This window comes from Daktulosphaira vitifoliae, unplaced genomic scaffold, assembly GCF_025091365.1.
Source record: "Daktulosphaira vitifoliae isolate Bord-2020 unplaced genomic scaffold, ASM2509136v1 Scaffold_5, whole genome shotgun sequence".
In the NCBI taxonomy this organism is placed as follows: domain Eukaryota; kingdom Metazoa; phylum Arthropoda; class Insecta; order Hemiptera; family Phylloxeridae; genus Daktulosphaira; species Daktulosphaira vitifoliae.
In genome coordinates this window covers 7,258,239-7,266,022 of record NW_026099576.1, presented here as the reverse complement: position 1 = coordinate 7,266,022, position 7,784 = coordinate 7,258,239, and positions in this window count along the sequence as shown.

The window sequence follows — 7,784 nt, the reverse complement described above, 5'->3', positions numbered from 1 at the left end:
CAAATAAGTAAAACATATTCTTTTAATCTTTTCCCTCGCTTGTATCCTAATTACTTGGGGTCGGCAACCCTTATCCTAAACTTCCACTTGACACGATCTCACACATCATCTACATACACATCAACCGTCCTCATATCACATTCAATAACTTCCCTTCATCTCTTTTTTCATCTTCCTCTTCTCTTCTTCCTTTAATATTCATTTCTATAACTGTTATCACAGCTTCTGATTCCTCTCTCTTCATAACATGACCAAACCACCTTAGTTCACTTTCTCTAATTTTATCATCTCTAGTCACTCCACTCATCCATTCATTCTCATCTTTGCTATACACTTTCTCTGCTCTATTCGTCCAATACTCTGAACCATACGTCATCACTATAGTCTTATAGAACTTATCTTACAGTCTCATTGAAATTCTCATATTGCATAACACTTGAGATGTGTTAAGGATTAATAAAGGGTTCTACGAGGGGCGCAGTATTTTAGGCGAAAAAAAAGGTTCAAATTGATCGACCAAATCGATTGTTTTTTTAATTATTTAAAAAAAACAACACAATGGGTCGCAGCAAAGCGAGGATGCAGAATAGTTGTTACAAGTACAAATGATAATATCAATAATACTATGTATAGTTGATAAGTTGATAAATATAATTGATACAGTAATATGGTTGATGGTAGTGATATTCACTACCATAAAAGACGCTTCAATGCGAATCTGTTAAATTTCACAATAATTTGTATATTTATTATTTTACATTTTCTAAATTGTAAAAATTGATAATTTGACTGCCGATTTTCTCGTCAGGACATTTTTCTTTTTTTCTTCATAAAATTAAAATTGTTTATTAAACTTTATTTCGATATAAATTAAAACCTGTCAGATGTTTTAAAACATTTCTGCAAATTGAGCTAAAAATTTTTTTTTTTGTAGCTAGGGTGGGCTCTTTTAAAGTTTACATGTACGCGGGTTTTTTATTGAATTAATTAATTCAACCAAAACCCCTCCAAAAGAAAGCTTATTAACTCTTTTATATTCTATTAAAATTTCATTAAAATCAGTGTTTCAAAATAAAGTTATAGTAGTTTTAAAATGCAGAAAATAAAATTAAAGAATGCAATTTTTTACAATATAGTAATTTTGAAATATTTATCTTAATTTCTAAAACTGAGGGATTTTTCCAAACAAAAAGACTCTGATTACTTCAACTAGATTAAATTCGGGTTCTTTTGGCGTATTAATTTTAAAAATCGATCCTGTAAGAGTTTAACATTTTCATGGACAAACACATTTTGTTACCATAATATTAACATAAATAATAGTTTTGGACCTACCTTTGAAGAGTAATAATATCTTTACAAATTCACTTTTCATAAGTTTTTATATAAGTAATATTTTCACTTATTCATTGAAAACAGGATCATAGAGGACAACATGATAACCTTAAAATAGTTACTGAAGTAAATTTAATAACTTATAACATTACGATAAAACCTGTAGTTTTTCAAATAATTTTAATAGTAACAAATAGCAATAGTAATCTTTCATTCGATCTTGACATTTATATAACTAAATTTGAGTAAGTTTATTAATGTCATTTTTCAAATTTTTGCAGAGTTTTTTTGTAAACTCAAGAAATCCTTTATTGTAAGTCAAATCATAATAATTATTAAACTGTGCTTATACACAAAATTATTAATTTTATATTTCAATTGAATTTAATAATGATAAGTTCTATTAATATTTTCTTAAGAACTATATTTATTATTATAACTGAAAAATTATTTATTTTATAAAATTTTAGCATACACCTGAAGATGTTGTGTATAATGATAATCATTCGATTGAGTTTGAACCTAATAATAGTTTGCGCAAAAAAATTTTATGAGGTATTTAAAGGAAAAAATTTAATTAAACATATATCTTCGTTTTATTTTTTAAAAGTAATTGCCTTAAAATTACTGATTATGAACATCTTAAAAAAAAAGACGCAAGTAAATTATACTCGGACTCTTATTACAATACTATTTAAACTATAAAATATTTTTATATAGGTCATATTAGAAAAGTCCAATGTTATATTATATAATATTATATTAAGTATAAAAACAGAAAATATTAGTTTAAAATTACAACAAACGATTCACTTCAAATTTTGGCGACGCTTAAAGAAAAGCCAATCGCTAAAATGACTGTAATTACTTCATTTAAATTTAGATTAATATTTTTGAAATAATTATAATCTATGAATTATACATATTTGCTTAAAAATGTAGGCAGTTTACTCAAAAAAGCTAAAATTTCTGTTGAATACTATAAACTTTTGCTGCAAGCAAAACAAGTTAATGAAGAATTGTTAAAAAAAAATGGGACTAAACAGATGATAATAAAAAAACAAAAAGATTCTTGGATCAAGTAAAAATTTTTACTTTTCTCTTTTCTATAATAATTTGATAAAATATTTAAATAATTTATGTTGAACTTTTATGATGCGTAATATCAAAAAACTAATAAGTAATGAATGTAACGAACATTCCTCAATTCCAGGTTAATAAAATTATGTTTTTAATTGATGTTAACACAAATACAAATGTTTTTAATTATTAATTATTTTAAAGTTTCTCAATAACATAAAATTATTTTGAAAATCTATTGCAATGATCTTTTATGGAAAAATTCCTAGTTTTATTGATATTTACTTAATATACTAGTGTGTACTAAACATAAATAGATACAAATCTTTTGTATTAATTCATTATGTCAGCGTGCGTAGGTTACTCATTTTTAATTTTTTTCATTCAAGTTTTCTATTGTTTTAGATAATAATTCAAATGGATTTTCTTGGTTAAAATTACAAGTTTTTAAACAGCATAACTACAATTAATTTTTATGTTTTTTTCATCTATAAGAGAAATCAGTTGAAAAATATATCATTTTTAGGTATCTATAAACACATAAAAGTGAAAAGTTGAAATCATTGTTAGAAAATTTAAAAAATTAATTTGAGGGGTAGGACAAGTTGAAAAATAAGAATATTATTTTATCATATGAAAATACAAAAATGAAGAAATGTTTAACTGAAGTAAATATCAAATCTTAATCAAATATGTAAACTACTACAACTGAACAACATTTTATTCTCACTTAATTGCAGTGTAAAAATTAATCTAAGATTTTCTATATATCAGTATGATATTTTTAATATACACTTACTTTTACACAAAAGTAGTGTATTTTTGACATAAAGTATTGAAAATTTGTACATAAATATAACAATTCTATTACTATTTATTCAAATTTTCTTAGATATTCTATGCGTTAATAACTTCTATTATATGTATATGAAAATTAGGGCATTTTTTTAAGTGAGTGTAGATCAAATTATCATAGCAATGTATTGTTTTTAGTACATTATCGTCATTGCATGACTTGTTTAAAATTAAATAATAATCTAATTAATAATGGTTATGAAGCTGACTGTGATATTATTTAATTATTCAACAATAAAAATACTCAATGTATCATCGTACTAAGGGTTTAATTTGATGACAGACTTTAGAAAGTCTCGTGTGACCTAATTTTATGATTTGTTAAACATTTCTTCTAGTTGATATAAATAGTGTTCAAAAAATAAATAAACGGGTTTCCATTGTTTTCATTGTTTGTAACAATTGACCTGTTTCCTTACTTTTTGAACAATTTGTATAAATACTTGATTAACATATTGTTTATAGATAGCAAACAGAGCTTTGTCAAAGGACTTTTTGGTTTTTATGGTAATTAACCAGATGCTGAATGTTTGAAACATTGTTAATTAATCTATTACTTTTGTCTAATAATTTTTACGATATCACTATATTAGTTAGGTTTTTTTAGCTACCTTAATAAAATAAGAAAAAAATTAATTTTATTATTGATATATTTATTTCATCGTGAGAAATTTTTATTAAAAATGTAACATTGAGTGAATTACAGTTTTAAATATTTTTCTGTTAAGTAAAAAATATGTAATTGTTACAGAGACATTGGCTTCAATTATTAATATTCTTGTTATGACTCATTCTAAAGTTTTATGTTTTACTCAATTTTTTTATCTGAATAGTTTGAAAACCTATTGATTTTATGCTTAATATATGCTTTGATTGCATATATTTAAATGCTCCTAAATTTGAGTAGTAGTTTTATAGAACTGTGAATAAATGTAAAATATATAATTATTATTATTTTTCTTTTTTTTGGATTGTCTTTTCAGAAAAATGTTCATAAATTAAATTTTGTGTATTACTGTAAATTATTTAACTGTCAATAAATTATAATTATATTTAGTTCAGTACCAACGTTATTGTATTTTTTATTATTAACCAATAATTAAGTTAATCTAATATTTATTCGATGATTCAGAAATATCAAATACAATATAATCGTATCAAAACAATTGTTCTTGAATATTATTCATGGTTAGAAAATAAATTATTTTAATCAATTTTAAGTTTAATGTCTAACATAAATATTTTATTTTAATAAAAAAATGAGTAATTCACTATATTTAAGTTATTTACAAAACTTAGTGAATAATAAATGCTATTTATATGTGGATAATATGGTGATTTTATTTAGTAATTCCATATTTTTAATCGATATTCATGTTATTTTTCATTCAAAAATAATTATGAAGTCAAAATGACTAATTTGGAGTAATTTTAGAATAGTTAATTATAACATTATAGCAATTTAACTTTAGTCATGATAGATGTGACTCACTAAATATGCAAATATAAAAGACGTTATTATTATAAATAATAAATGTTGTATTATATACATTATATTTATACTATTAAATAACCATATATCCTAAATACAATATAGTACTTAAAATTTATCGGTAAATCAAAATTTGTTGAACTAATAAATAACTAAACAATACATTTAATAAATTGTTTATTTATTGATAAAACACCAATGAATATCATGAAAATTCCATTTGTCAATTACTTTGAAGCAATACTCATAAAATTTCGCGTATCAGGATAGTAAACAAAATGAATTAATATAGGCAACATAATCAGCCTATAAAAAAAAATTAAATTTCACATGTTATACTTTACTATTTAATATAATTCTCTTAAATAAATATGCCTGGTAACACATTATACAGCAAAGTAATAATGTCGTAATCAATAGTTTTGGAATTTTAAATAAAAAAATCAATTATTTTCATTTTTATTTATGTATTTATAAGTAGACGAGCCCATTATACTCAATTCGAGTTTAATGACTCAAGAAAACAGATGCAATGCAACTCCAAAAATGAAAAATATAAATCCATTTGGTAGAGAGCACCTTTAGCAAAGACCTAGTGGACCAGTTGTCACAGACACCGTTGATTATATTATATCGTGTGACAGCTGATCTCTAGAGTCTTTGCTTTACTCACCCCCTTGCCCACCCAGCACGGCAAATCGATGACCTCCGTGTCAATCGTCATCCGTGTACAGTTCATCGCCGTAAGTCACTAAGTCAATTGTTTTATGTGTCATTTTTTTTCGTAGCAAACGCCTTCGCATGAATGGTAAATTGTTCGGCCATTGTACGTCGTTATTCTTATTATTTGATTATTGTGCTTAACGTTCTCGTGCCCTCGTACACCTCCAGTGAACCTCAAGATCTCATACAGTTCACTCATCACAATCAACAACTTCATCTGTTCAACTGAGTTTTATATTATTTTATAATGCTATTTATTATTTGTTTTAATCGAGTTTAACTATTTTGTTTTATGCCGCTTCGTATTTAAAGGCCACCCGTTACCCGTTAAATTTAAGATACTCTTTGAAGAACTTCCAATATATGTTATTTGTTGTGTAATTATTGTCTACTTTCGTTACTTATTAGATGTGCAATTAGTCGTCATCCACCCAGGTGATCCCTCTCCCGTTTCAATAATAGCGATTGAAACAGCTTAAGGTAAAACGGTTCTCTAGTGCACAACTAGCCGTCCTACGGTTTGGGTACCTCGTACGAAACAAAATCTATTAAACTTAAACATCGTAAAGTAAATGATTTATCAAATTTTGAATATAATTTATTTCAAATAAGTCAAATATAACAATACAACCAAAAATCTATACTGGCATAGTTCAAACATTAACATTTAATTTTATGAAACATAGGATAGAGATATGCAGTGCACTTTATTCACTTTCTAAGAACAAAAAAATTATTATTATTTTTTATTTGAGTTGCACAAATTTTTACCTAGGGGGTGATGTAATATTTTTGAAGTATTAAAAAAAATGGCTTCTTTTAAATATTTACTTTATTTCAAGCTAAACTAAATTTATTTAAGCTCTTACTTTTTCGAACAATTAATTAATATATGACATGTAGGTGATTCAATGCTTTTCAAAGCCATTTATTTCCCAAAATTTTAAAATGTTCTTATGAGGTAAAAAAAAAATGTTCATATTTTGAATACTACCTAATAAATTATATTTTAATAAATTCTGCTGTGTGAAAAGCTGTTCTTATAGCAATTATATTTGATATATTATTTAAAAATAGAGTATGTCAACATTCTTACAAAAAACGTTTAACTATCCCAATTTTTAAAAATTATGACCTTATTCATCTCTTTCCATAAGTATAATCTTTGAAAATAGTATTAAGTATAATAAAAAAAATCGACTTATAAAATTTACTATGACGGTCGATTTCTCATAGTAAAACAACCAATACCATCTCAAGTTCGTTTCGAAGATAAAATTACTAGGTTGGGTTTTTTAACTGAATCACAATCAGTAAAAAATAAAAAGTGAAATACAATTTCAGAAAAAATAATAAGTTAAATATTGTGAAAGATATCTTAAAAACATTTAGATTCAAGGAGTCAAACGTTTTGAGACTCTTGAAAAAATTGAAAAAGCTGAACTTGTATGATATAACTTAAAGTTGTCTGTAGATAATAAGTTATAAAAGTAAAAGATCGCTAATACCTAAGAAGTAATGAATTCAATTTTAGGCAGTCGATTAACGTTATTTCTGCAAATAATGAATTATAACAACTTAAAAGAGTTCTCAAATAGAATAATACATTATAGTAAATATGTTTTTATACTCGATGGCATATTTAATTATTCTATTACTTATAAACGTAAACCTAACCATAAAAGGGTCATTATTTATCATTTAATGATTTTTAAACCTACTTTACCTATACATATGTAATATACAGTTGTACATTACATACATTAATTACTTTCCTGGTACATGTTGTTGAAAAGATTTATTTTTATACCTTCAAGTGAATAAATAATATGAAATTATCCAATTTAATAATTCATACATAATGAATACGATGTAAAAATTATGATGTATAAATTTAGAGACATTACCATTTGTAACGAAAAATTGCGTTTCTATAATTTTTTTTAACCACAGAGCCTAACCCCCTCTCACCTCTTTTTTATTTTTGTTTCTCGTCTCATTATGTTATACAAGAAAAATGTTTTATTATGTATTTAATTTTTATTTATATATTTTAAACTATGAAAACTTGTTTTCAAAGTTAACATTAAAACCGATGACTAATTTGAAAAAAGGTATACGTTTTGTCAACAATATTTCAAAATAGTTTTAATTAAATTCACGTTAAATAATTATTTCAACTCTATGCTCGCATTTCTGTTATACTTCAGTAAAATATCTTCTACTCTGTACTTTAATAAGTAACTAAAAGTAATTCATCGAGTTATTTTCCATTTTTAGTTTCAATATTATTATTGAT